General features: G+C 41.7%; 1 long non-coding RNA gene across 4 annotated transcripts in view; it reads right to left on the reverse strand.

Moving 5' to 3' along the window:
- Positions 1 to 13,586, reverse strand: part of LOC109387412 (uncharacterized) — a 179,252-nt gene that overhangs the window by 5,141 nt on the left and 160,525 nt on the right. For all 4 annotated transcript variants that reach the window (XR_002124985.1, XR_002124987.1, XR_002124986.1 and 1 more), the window contains one exon: positions 6,917 to 7,084. This is a non-coding gene — a long non-coding RNA (uncharacterized LOC109387412). The remainder of the gene's footprint in view (positions 1 to 6,916; positions 7,085 to 13,586) is intronic.

A 13,586-nucleotide genomic window follows, 5' to 3' on the forward strand; every position in this document is an offset into this window, starting at 1 on the left:
TTCTCTATTATTAACATTTTCACATTTTCTCTTAGTGCGGTATGTTGCAATTCGTGAACCAATATTGATACACTATTATTAACTGAAGTCTACTTGTTTACCTTAACGTTTCTCTCTTTGTGTTGTATGGTTCTATGACCTTTAGCCTTTCATATGTGTTGCTCCCTCTGGGTAAAAGGTGCTGTTACTTAGGCCTCGGGTTTCAGTTTACTTGCCACCTCTTTCAGGAAGTCCTCCCTGACACTTAATATTGCTCCAGGTCACATTATTAGAGTCAGAGGATACAGAAAGGTTTCAACTTATTTTAAATAGGCACGCTTTTTAAAATGTTAATATCTAACAATAATTAAATTATGTTGCATGGCTGTTTAATTTCACAGTAAAAGTTCATTCTCACCACGGCACCCATGAACCAGGATACCACTTTTAGCAAATAAGCATATAGGTTGCCCAGTTAACTTTTATCTCCAAATAAACGATAAATAGTATTTTGCTGTAAGTATCTCTTATGCAGTATATAGGCCATATGTTACTAAACAGATCTATGTGTATGTCAAATTCATATATAACTGGACTTCCTGTATTTTATCTAGTGACCCTACCCATGAAGCAATCCTGAATTTGAAGATTTTAGGTACCTTGAAAACGAAGGGGAGCTTTTCAATATTCTCTGAAAACAAACAGAACCCTGTCATGCGCCCTGTGTTGCCGAGAGCTCCATTGTGAATGAAATTATAGAAACAATGATTCCCTTTCTAAGAAGCCCTTAGCGCTGTCCTTGACAAATCTATTCTTATCTCGGTTTCTGAATCTTTTTGCTGTGTTCTAAACCTAACTGTATCGTGGAATCTGCACATGAAAAATGTGTTTTTTCTGTGGGAGCGTGTTTGGGGTCTAAGGTTTGATTAGGACGTGGTGTTTAAGAGGGTAACCATTAGCAAGCTTGGCATTGGGTGCTCATTAGCTTCACCACGTGCAGCTTTGTCTCCAGAACCTTCGTGGGAAAGTACTTAATATGCAGCCTTCCTATTTCCTTCTCACATCATTAATTTGAACTGTAATCATCTCCATTCCAGCACCTGTTTTTACCATGTACTGTCTGGGTGAGCTGTTCAGCCACTAAATCCAATAAAGTCATTCCCCAGAGTGGAGAGTTTTCTCCCAAGGAACACAGCGTCTCGCGGTAAAGATGGACCTGGTGTGCCGAAGTTACAAATGGACAGAAACATGGATCTGATTTCTAGTGTCCTAAAGGAACATTGAACAATGTGAAAAAAAGCTAGTTTGGGGTGTCTTGAGTCTTATGGAATCGGACTCACCCCCCCCCTTATTATATGTAAAAACAATGGCAACGTTGCTTTTGATGAATTCTTTTCAATTTGGAAGGCAGTCACATGAACAGCATCTCACTTGAGAATCAAAACAATACATTGGTCAATATTTTTCTAAATCACCCAACATGGATTGAGATGAGGCGATACTGTAGGTGGACGTGCCCAGGACCGTATTATTCTCTGCGAGCTGATGTTTCTGTTGTTTGCGAAGCCACACACATGACATTTGCCTACTCAAAGTCTATGATGTTAATATAATTAGTGACATTTTAGAACTCTTATCCCAGTTCATTGTACAAAATACATCAGATTCTATTTCCCTCTACAAGAAGAGGGGGGAACAGAATTAATAACAATATCAGCTGCTCCTCTAACCCTGTAAGCTGTGACTATCTCTGTTTCCATACGAGGAAGATGAAGTCTCTCGGCTTGTCAGTAAGAGAATGAGGGTGAAGGCCTAGCTCTGCGGGTCTCCAAAGCCCGTGCCTGACCCCCTTTTCAGGTCTGGATGTTATCTGAGCACAGGCAAAAACTATTGCTATATTTCCCCTTATCATAAAGCCCCCACTTAGTATAGAGTATAGGAAATTAACAAGAAAAGAAACACACTCAAAACAGGTGTGAACTGTAACAATTGCAGTGATAGAGAGTAAGGGGCACAGAGGAGGGTCTTCTCGACATCCTGTTGTCAGGGGAGCCCATCTGACGTTGAACCTGATGTCTGAAAGATGAGGTGTCTGTCATGGGAAGAGCGTGAGATGAGAATCTCAGACAGAGATGTAACTGCTTGGAAGCAAGCAAGAAAGTGGCATTCCTGAAGGACTGAAAAAGGGTACAGTAAAGCTGTGTTGTAGATGAGCAGGAAGAAATGGTATGAACCGAAAATAGAAGACAGGACAGAGAAGAGTTTCATCGGGCAAAGCTTGCGGGTCACAAGAGGTGCTGTTAAATTCTAACCTCAACAGGAACTCATTGGAGGACTTAACGCAGAGAAATGACATAGCATGGGATGATGCAATTCTTACCTGAAATTTTCTTTTTATTTGTAGACTCAGAAGATTATTAATTTAAAGGAAGATCCTGAGTTTTGCTATACTTAGTAGGTTCTGTAAATTAGAGAACACTTGCCCATTCCTTGTGACAGATGGTGGCCTGGGGGAGAATGGGGACAAGGCAAGAGGAACCACCATCTATATGGACAAGGACACACATTTAGGAAACTGGGCACGCGAGACAGTATCGCAGCACAACCCATTATTCAGGGGTGTTTATAGAAGGCAAGCTGTAGTTCTGTCCATTTTTCACAGTTCAAGCAAAGAGTTTAGAAATTCAGACAATGGGGTTGGATTAGAACTTTTAGGATGTAAAAATCAATGGGTGTGTGTGTGCCAAAAATACAGACCATTAAAGTGTCAGTTTTCCCAAATTAATACTTCTGAGCCTTACGATAGTTAATTCAACTCTTCTGACCCAAAGCCCAGTTGCAGACTCCCTGCATCTGAACTAAACAGTGATGCGACAATGTGTCCAGATGGTGTCAATAAGACAGGGCCCAAAGATCGCTCAGAGGACTCGACCTGCTTACTGTTCGCACAAGCCTGCTTCACACAGGCCACCCTGCCTGTCAGCTACCACACAGCGGTTCCTTTCTTAGGGAAGAGGAGGATCCACTCAGCACCCACTCTGCCCGGCGTGGGCTGGCACGTGGAAGATGGCTGGTTGTCCCATGGTCTCCACAGGGGTTACAACCATGAGCCAGACTGTTCTTGTCGTCTTTGAACTTGCAAAAACGAAAGTGTCTCTGAGGACTCTTAACACTTTCCTTATTCTATTTCAATTACAGAATCGAGTCTACCCTAGTATTGTAGATATTCTGAGACAAGACTCTCACAGTCACAGTTGCTTCCCTGCCAATTTCTCCTGGTCTGAGTCGCTGAGATCGGAGCTGATCTTGTCAAATGTCAAGGGCAAATGTCAAGGGCAGAGCAGGGCCTCACTTCCCATAGTTCCTATAACAATGCAAACCCTGCAGCCAAAGGTAGAAATCCTGGAAGTGAAGTTTGAATAAAATCTTTCATTAAATGTTGAAAATAAACTCTCAAAGTGAAGAGGCTGGACGGAAAGACAGTCTTGGGAGGATCTGGCAAGGCAAAGACCAAGGACCCAAGACCAGAGAGAGGTGGAAGCATAGCGTGAAGCGACGGCATGGAGTGTGGGGTCAGCGGCAAGGCTGCCCTCTGCCTCTGACAGCTCTGTCCCCTGGGAGAGTGACATGCCCTCTACACCTCACTTCCTCTCCTGTAATTCCAGTCCCAACACTGGTGCTTACTAACTCTGCGGCCATATTTTTAAACATTTTACACGTGTTTTCTTACACGCCAAAACAACCTATGGACTAAATATCATTTTGTTTCTAATTTACATATGAGAGTTTTGAAAACATAGATGCTAAGTTTTATGGTCAAGGTCACGCAGTCACTGCATGGTGGGTTCCGCCCCCAAACTCAGACATCTGATTCCAGAGCCCAGCTTCTTAACATCATTCTGGATGACTCCGTGGAAAATGGCAAATGATAAATGATAATAGTAGTCATTGGCGTTTAAATATTATTTTTCATCTTTAGAATGACAGTTGGGTATTTTTTAAATAACTTCCATTTTCTTGTCATATTCATGTTCTCCACTATACACTTGAGCATGTGGGACATATTTATAATAGCCATTTTCTGCAAATCCCATCATCTCTGCATGCTGGGTTACGTTTTCTTAATTCTTTTATTGACTAGTAACTTTTCATTGGATGTAGGCATTGCATATTTTGTATTGTAAAGCATTTTGTTGCATTCCTTTAAATAGTGTTGGACTTTTACTGACAGGAAGTTGAGTCACTTGCGGATTCATTGGTTCCTTTTGAGTTTTGCTTTTAAGCTGTGTCAGGGCAGGTCAAGCTTTGCCTTTACTCTAGAACTATTTGAGACACACTCATAGGTCACTGTGGAGTCTCTGTTGAAAGACTCTTATGTTCGACACAATCTCTCTACTCCGGCTGGAAGGAATTCCAATAACTTCCAGTCTCGTGTAAACAGTGGGGATTGTCCTTACAGATCTCTGTGTGCCATGCAAATTACATAAGGAAGCTCTCTATTCTTGCTCCTTGGGAATTGTTCTTCTTCAGTTTTGTGGGGGTCTCTGTCTACATATGCTCACATTGGTGTTTTCCAGCCAAAGACTGAAGGGGTTTCTTTGCAGAATCCCCAGGTTTTAGCTCTCCCGGCCTCTACACGGTCATCCCTGTCTCCTGAGATGGCTGGAGTTTATTTCAGTTTTTCTTTCTGTGCCAAATGGATTACTTCCTGGGCCAGAAAGCTTGGGTGATGGATGGGTTTTCTCGCTCATGTTTCTTTTCTCAGGGATCACAGTCCTGTGTGGCATGTTGTCCATTACTTGAAAATATTTGTTTCTTATATTTTTCTCTTCCTATTTTCTGGTTGTCTTTTACAAGATTGTAATTCCAGACCATCTTACTCTCTCATGGGTGGAAACAGAACTCCACTATCATTATTATGAATGTCTCATGAGGCAGTACTTGTAGTGGCTTCCTAGTGGGTGTTAAGCCCCCTCGGTAGGGGCTGAGAGTATATAGCAGAGGTACGGACCCAGTCCGGAGAGGCTAAAGTAGGCAAGGAAGGCTTCCTGGAAGAGGAGGGGCTGGAGCTGGGTCTCTAAAGCCAATGAGTTTTCCAATATTAACATTCTTTTAGTTTAATTAGCATACTAAGTTTAAAGAGAACATAAATGAGTGATTGAAATTGCTTGACTCAATGAAGTCTTAATAATAACCCTAATTCAGTTTATTTGGCATCTATCACTCATAGATGAATAGCTAATGTCTTTTCTAATAAAACAGTCATAATAACATGAAGGAAGCCATTGAATATATTGTTTCTATTCTTTTCATCACATACTTTCTAAGCGAAGATTCTGAATCTATTAGAATAATTCTATAAAGTGCTTGAACTTTTTATCTTTTTTTTTTTTTAATTTCAAAGTTGAATTTACTTGACACTACAAGAGGAAGCATATGATGCTCTTTTCTTATCCTACGGGTAATTAAATGAAAATGGACTCCAACTCCAACCCTCCATAGTATGTTCTGGAAAGTGACTCTCCCTACAGGTGGAGAAGACTGACGGAGTGACCTGGATTTTGACCCCCCAAAGCCTTTCTTTTGGGAGCACTCGGATTCCACTGCGTTCATCCATGAGTCCAGCGGAGCAGAAACGCGATAACCTGTGATCATGAATTGCAATAAAGGAGCCTTCTCTCATGGCTACTTTCAAAAGCGAAGGCATATCAGCATTTTCAAAAGAAATGCTGAGCGTGAATGAAAACATACTGTCACAGAAAAGGCCAACAACACTGACTCGTTCCAGTCCCCCGATAGCAGCTTTCTCGCCCTGCCCACTGATCACAGTAGTCCACCTCCCCATCTTGCTTTGCTTTCTTACCTTGGAGACTGTCCCCACGTGGCTGCTACACACAAGCCTTTGCTCAGTCACCTGAAAACGGCGCCTCAGAAGCCTGGCCTTTTTGGAATCAAGACTAAAGGGGGGAAGGACATTAAATGTATAGGCCGCTTGTAACACGTCAGGCATCGTGTTGGACATTGGAGAATGCAGCACCCCGTTTAGTTTTTAAACGCTGAGGGGCTCCTCGCATTGCATGGTTGATCGGTGTGGGAAAATGAATAAAGTCACGTGGTTACTGGACAGGGGACCTGGACCTCAGTGTCACCTGGCTCACATACACCCTCGTCCGCTCGCATCTGCCGGATGGATGTGTAGGCAGCGCCCCGTGTTTCTGCCCAGCGTCCCTCCTACTTACCTCTAGTTTCTGCTCGGAAGAGCAGGCCTATTTGTCTACTCATCTATTAAACAAACATCAGTTGAGTTATGCGTGAGGCGACATGCATGGGGAATACATTCCAAATTCCTGCTCAAAACCTCAAGAACCGGTAGGAAATGCTGAAAAGGAAATGATTCTTTCCCCATAGCGTGCAAGAGGCATTTCAGCACAAAGCAGCAAGTGTCCGATATGATGGAAGCGGAAAGGAGGGGCCCTTAACGCAGCCTGACGTGTAGCCGTGACGGTGGAGAGGGACAGACAGACCTTTCCTATAGAATTTGTGTTGAGACCGTACCTTGAGTAAAACGGGCAGCCTTCTAGACAGGTGCAGATGGGGAGGGTCTCAGAGCAAGACTGGCCCATGCACCATAGAGGAGACTCGGGGATTGTGGCCTACTTTAGGGGGGCTCAGATTACATTAGAGCTACAGGGGGGGGGGCGTAGTGGGACGGGCTGAGGACGGGCGAGGATTGGCTGGTCCCTGTTGTTCCTCATGGCTTCGGGTGTTCGCGCCATCTGAAATGCCTTCCGCCTTCCTCTGTCATGTGTCGGCCTGGCGGCCATTCCCTTATGTTTCCAGAAGGATGTATTCACATCATGCCATTCATAGCAACCGTTCACTCCTTTGCCCACGTTTCAGCTCTATGTTACAGGTGTCTCTCTTCTGACCTTCTCACCTGGTACAGCTGACGGCCCGGTTCACGAGCACCTTGAGACTGTGAGCTGTTAGGAAAGGGATGGCCGTGTCCCATTTTACTCTTATTCCCAGAACCTCGAGTAGCCATAGTGCTCGGTAAGAGGTGAGCATGGGAGGACACAGCTCAGGGAACCAGTACGTGGATTTCCTGCACGCGAGGAGAGAAACAGAGTGATGTGTTTCGGTTTTCCCACCAGACCCGTGGAATTAGCTAACATATTTCCAGGTTATTTTTCCACTCTACCCTTTCACCCTATATTCCCCTTCAGTAAGTATTCTTAGGACATCCGTGTCTTACTGAATTTATTTTAACCAAATCCAAATTTTCTGTTATCTTTCTGGGTTTCTAACCCCTCAGCGTCCATTTGTTTTATGGCCCTATTCTCTCTGTGGCTTGCTATAGCTTCCAATTTGGCATAATGTGAGCATTTCATTAACATGCTATTTACTCTCACTTCGAAATCTCATGTACTCTACCTCCTTTTGTGTGGCTTATCACCAAGAATGAAGTAGATGCCTAGTAAATTAAATGTGCCAATGGTATTTAGTTTGGAAGCGTTATGAATACAAAAGGAAGGAAACGATAGAAGAGGACTGAATAGATTTTGAGGGAGAAAAACTCAGTGGTGCTTATAAAGAGTTATTCCTCATGGAAAAATATACTTGAGGAAAATTGATAAAACGTATGTGCATGAAAGGTGTGAAATAATTGTATCCATTTAGAGGAAAATGGTGGGAGTGTTAATAGATAATGCCGAATTTACATTAACAAAAATGTTATAATGTATATACTAGCACGTTAGACTATTGGAGCTGAAAGCCACTCTGGGGATTTAAATGTTTCCTTCTCTTTTTATAGACGAGCAAAAAAAAACCCTGAGGGATTTGGTCAAGGGCGCATCCCAAATTATTACAAAGCAAATCCTAGAAGCCACATTCTGTTCCTAATTAGCTGCTCTTTGCTCTAAAGCACCTTATGGCTTTTAAATGGTTGGCACAGAATTCATTTTGATTTGCACAATACATGTGGTAACGTAGGGAGGGTAGTTATCCTTTTACTTATTTGACACAGGAAAAAAGTATGAGGCTCAGACAGGCAGTGACCACTGGGGGGGCAGGCTTCGTGGCAAGGTCAGATCTGAAGCTCTTTTTTCTCGTTCCACAATTATCGTTCTTGCAAATACACCACGCTGACCCTGACATCAAATGCGTATGAAGTGACATTTGAAAGGGACACGATGACGGACTAGCTCATCTTCAGTCCAAAAGCTAAAGGAGCATGATGACTGCTGAGATGACAGAAAAATCAATGTTAGAAATTTGGTGATGGATGCAGACCAGACGGTGAACCAGAACCCAGCTAACCCAGGGCTGAGATCCAGCTTTGATGTCTCTGGTCTATGCTGACTGTTACTAAGACAGTGTGCCTCGCATCTTCCCTGTATAAACCGTAAAGCTGTCACTCGGGCAGGTCTCCTTGTAATGACTGTACTCGGCTGACACCATAAAATATAATCGACCCATGTCCCGATGTTCGTCTGAGCGGCAGAATGGGTCCTGGGAAGCAATACTGTGCTTTTTAGTGCTTGGCTTCTCATATTTCCATTAAGCACTAGAGTCTGGGAACTAGAACACCGGGTCAATAGAATTGACACATAGATCTGAATTTCCAGAACAGCCACTGAAATAGCTGACAGAGGAGAAGATTCCCAAAGTCAGGGGGAGAAACACTAAGACGGGTGTTTCAGCATTGATCAGAAATGGGTATTGTGTAGAAGCATTCTTCATCTTAGGTTGGATGTCGGCGCTGTTTGATTTTTCACAGCACTTTGTGAAAACTATGCATTCGATGCAGACTCAACAATACTCATATTTAGAAAAAAAATATGGACACTATTCTTAGCGATATGGCAACTAAAGCAAAAAGCATGTATTTTCGTATTAAGTGTCTTTATATTTGGAACTGGATAAACTCTGACTTGAACACTACTTCCCCCCTCTCCTGCCCCCATACTCACATTGCTAATCCTACCATGATTATAGAAGTATTTATATAAGAATTTGGCAGAAATATGTGCAGAAATCAGCACTTGATTTTAAATGGAGGAGTACATCCAAATTCTTGTCCAATTTCCTGCTGTTCTGACTAGATGTGTTACTTTGAGCTGGTCCATTCATTTGTTGGACTCCATTTTCTCAACTTTAAAGGAAAGAAATAGCATGTGTCTTAATCCAACAGAGGGTTGTTGTAAATATTAGTATAATTTGAGAATTGTAATAGTAGTTTGTAAAGGCTGAGAGTCTCCAAGTCCCCAGGACGGGGATACGGGGATATGTGAAACCTCTGTTGGATTCAGGCAAGTGTAATTTTCAAGAGATACGATATTTTGAATGACAAATAGAGGCAGACAGTTCCAAGTAATGCTGGTCCTCTAAATGAGGTTGCTGGTAAAAGTTCTGGTTCCCATGGGTTTTTCCGGTTTAACCAGGCCCCATGCCAATCACCACAGATGGACAGCAGAGTTTAGTGATGTCGCAAGTGGGTGACCAGGGACAGGTTTGTTTCTGGACCCCAAATAATGAGAGAACAAAGGAAACATGGAGTAAAACTATGAGCTGAAGCAGAAGAATTCCAGTGGAGGCACTTGTGGGAAGAAGAGTGTATCTGGACATCTGGGTGTATTGGGCTCAGTCTATTATATCTATATATACGCGTATATCATGAGGAATTATATATATAATTCCAGTCTCCTACCTGTCCTATTGCCAAATTCTCTTGAGGTTTTTCAGTTCATTCTTTGCACCTTGGCCAGAATAATAACAGTGAAACATAGGTTGCATCGTGCACATCCTCAGTTTAACCAACTCTAATAGCTTCCTGGATTAAGTAATAAAATGTTGGCTCTGCCTATCAGACCCACGTGACCTGACTCCTCCCTGCTTCCTGGTTTCATCTCTGACCCCTGCCCCACAGGATTTTCCAACCTCCTGTTCTTCAATCAGTGTGGCTGTGATCCTTAGAGCAGGGGGTGGGGGTGGGGGTGGGAAGGTGGGGGCGTTGACTTCTCACATCCTTTCTAACGTTGGAACCTCAGGTTCAAATCGCTTCGTCGCGGAAATCTTGACCCTTGTGGACCATCCTGGTTCCCTCACTTTACATGCTTCACGATGCTGCACACTCTCCCTCAACAGAGCACAGGTCCACAACATAACATTGTGTGATGGCTTTGATCATTCTGTTTTCACTGGTGGATTTTCTAAATCCCTTTCTTCCTCCCTCATGCAAGGCAAGCCCTCTCTTCCTAACTCCCTTACAATGGTAACTCATTGGACACTTGGTCTGGCTTCCGTACTGGGTTGCTCCTACGTACAGTGTTTCTCAGATCACCCATCTTAGCTCTCCAAGTGCATCCTGTAGATAAACGCTACGCAAACCACGCATCCAGCCTCCCCTGCGTCAGACACCCGGAATTTGGCCACGAAGCCTGGGTCCCATTTCCTAGGATGGTTATCATTTTTATAGGTTTACCTGGGTTCGTTTCTTGAACCATCTCCAACTGATGGGTGACCCACTTATAGATAATGCAGGTCTGTGCTGTCCAAGCACACTATTCCCAGCCCTTGCTCGTCAGAGCTTATGAAATTTCATCTGGTACTCTAGTTTATTTGTATATAACCCTGTCTTTCTTACTGAGGTATAAACTCTTTATACAGAGATACTAAGTCGCTTGCATTTCTATACGAAAACACTGTAACTTAATCCATGTTTATTAGGAGAAATTGGGGGTTGGAATGGCTGAAGTTATCTTGGGCATGTCTTGAGTGATGTCCCTATCCAATATATATCATTGAGGTAGATCGCTACCACTTAAACGATTGCAGTTGCAATTCTGTACACTAAACTAGGTAGAGGGTTGTCATTGTATCCTTTGACAATCTGACAGTAAACTTACCAATTCAGTTTCCATGTAACACATCTGTTTGCGGAAGCCTGGAAAGTGCTATTTCCTTTCTCCACTGGGAGAAATATTGATGCGAGTTAAATGACCAACCTTGCAAAACATGTATTTAAGGGTTAGAAGAATGAGGACAATAAAAGCCAAACTAAATTTCAGTCCACCTAATTTAAGGATCTCTAATTCAACAGCATGCCTATTTCATCTTAATGGCATTATCTAGTGTAGTATGGTTGTTCTCTTGCCAAAAATTGATTCGATGAGCACTTTGTAAAAATGATGATGACTGGGAAAATACGGGTGAGTTTAATTTCATCAGTTCAGAAAATATGATCTGCTTTCCTAATGGAGTGGAACATAAAAAGAGGAACTAGAAGGCTAAAGTCAGTCGCAGTAATTAGGGAGCTGGCCAAGAAACTAGAGTTACGGTTACTTAAGACACATTCCCACGGAAGTGTGATCAAAGGAAGCCTCAGTTTTATTGAGCTGATAGCAAAGATACAGTGTATTAAGGGGTGAGTACAGAATAGACCGAGAGCATTCTGACTGCAGCTTTGACCTTTTTCTATTAATTAAATGGATTGACTGTTGTCAGAAGAGACTCAGTCTCCAGGTGCTGATCTAAACTAGGGTTTTCCTTTTCTATTTTCAATGAATAGGTGAAAGATCCTTTGGAAACAAAAAGTCACTCACCTTTGTTTACTCAATTTAGAAACTCTTTAATTGTCACCCATTCAATAAGCTAGAGTACCTGAAAGAGCTACTTAAAACAGTGGAGAACTGGATTTGGGGAAATTTTAAGCTTCCATTTCCCCATGACAAATATATCTGGAAAGCTAATTCTGATCATTACACAAATAAATATGTAAAAAGGCAGAATAAGAAACTCAAAGTCACGGTAAGATATTTGGGGGTGAATTCTAGTTTCTTGATAAGATCTGATACAATTTGAAAATTTGTATAGAATAGGTGACATTTGCCTTGAAAATGAAATGATTGTAGTTGCAGAAGTTCCAGCCTTTTTCGAAGGTTTGGAAAATAGGAAAGATTAAAAAAAATATTAGCATAAACCCTGGAGTAGGGAGAGGACCTCAGCCTGGTCTCACTCCTCACTTCCCAGAGACAGAATCACTTTCTTTTCTTTTTAAGTAATATTGGGCTATCGGAAAAGTCATTACGTAGTATTTTTTTTGTTGTTTTTAGTTGCAAAAATGCATCATGACTTTTCCAATCACCCAATAGTAACATCGTCATTCTAAATCATTTACAATCGTCTGTTATTCTATTATTTTGAAGTAAATAATGTCCAGTAGTGTTGTGCATTTTCTTCTAGAGCACATTAAAAGAAGGCATGAAGGTTGATCGCCCACTATGGGGGTTATATGCAAGAGTTACTCGAGAAATGACTGCTGGCTTCCCTATGGCCTTGTGGTGCACATAACAATATGTTTGTAGCCCAGAAGCTCTTTGCCTCACACTCTTTAGTTGGATAATTGAGAATAAAACTGTAAAGGATGTGGCACATATATAGTAAACAGAGAAAAGACAACAGAAGTGGCCACAGTGGAGACATGGTATGCATGATGTAATTAGTCAATAACATATGAGGTTTGACAAGTGGAACTTACCACCGTGCGCTTATATTGGCAGTACTGTACAAAGAGATTGCTAAGGTTTCCTAACTTTGGTATATCAGTGTCTCAAAGCTTTTTCTAGGATGAGTTCGTGAACTTAATTGTCAGACCTTGCATTTTGGTGGTTGGCACTGCTAATCATAGTATCATCCATTTATAGACTAAGTTCCCCAAACTTGTACATTCTGTATAATTGTTAATTTTCCCCAAACTCTTCACAGCAGGTATGGATAATATTTTTATCTCAATTATACAGATGAATCGTCCCTCTCTCGGACTATTAAATAACTTTCACAAGGGTACCCAGCTAATACACGGACCATTGTTTTTTTTTTTTTTAACTTCTAGCCATTAGGACTCAGCCTCTGTTATGTATGCATAAAATATAAACTTATAAAGCTTTTGGAAGAAAACTTAGGACAATATTGTTGCAACGTGGGAGTGGGCACACACTTTTTAGATGGGGTGCAGAATGTAGTAAACATAAACCAACCGGGGATAAATGAGACTCCATCAAAATTAAAATCTTCAGCCTTGTCAGACGACATCATTAGGGAGATTAACTGGCAAGTCCCAGACTAAGAAATTATTCACAATAAACATATTTGACAAAGGACTTGAATGCATAAATAACTTTTACAATTCTACAATAAAAAGAAAACCCCCTAAAAATGGAAAAGTATTAAAAAAGTCACTTTATACCTAAATGAAGACCAAATGGCAGGCGTTTAACTTTGTCAATCTTCCATGAAATGCAAATTAAAGCCACGGTGAGAAACGACTACACACCCATTAGATGGAAAACTTTAGAAACATTTTTTTTTTAAACCACAATACAAAGTGTTGGTGAAAATGTGGTAGTTAGAACTCTCATACATTGCTTTGGATAATAGTTTGCCATTTCCTTCTCATGTTAAATGTGCACTCACCATACAATCCAGCAATTCCATTCCTAGCTATTTTGCACAAGAAAAATAAAAATATATGTCTAAAGATGTGTACATGGGTGTTTATGGCAGCATCCCATGTTAGCCAGCATTACCAGCATTTTGTTCTTTGA

The sequence above is a fragment of the Hipposideros armiger genome, unplaced genomic scaffold (assembly GCF_001890085.2).
Source record: "Hipposideros armiger isolate ML-2016 unplaced genomic scaffold, ASM189008v1 scaffold_157, whole genome shotgun sequence".
Classification (NCBI taxonomy): Eukaryota; Metazoa; Chordata; class Mammalia; order Chiroptera; family Hipposideridae; genus Hipposideros; species Hipposideros armiger.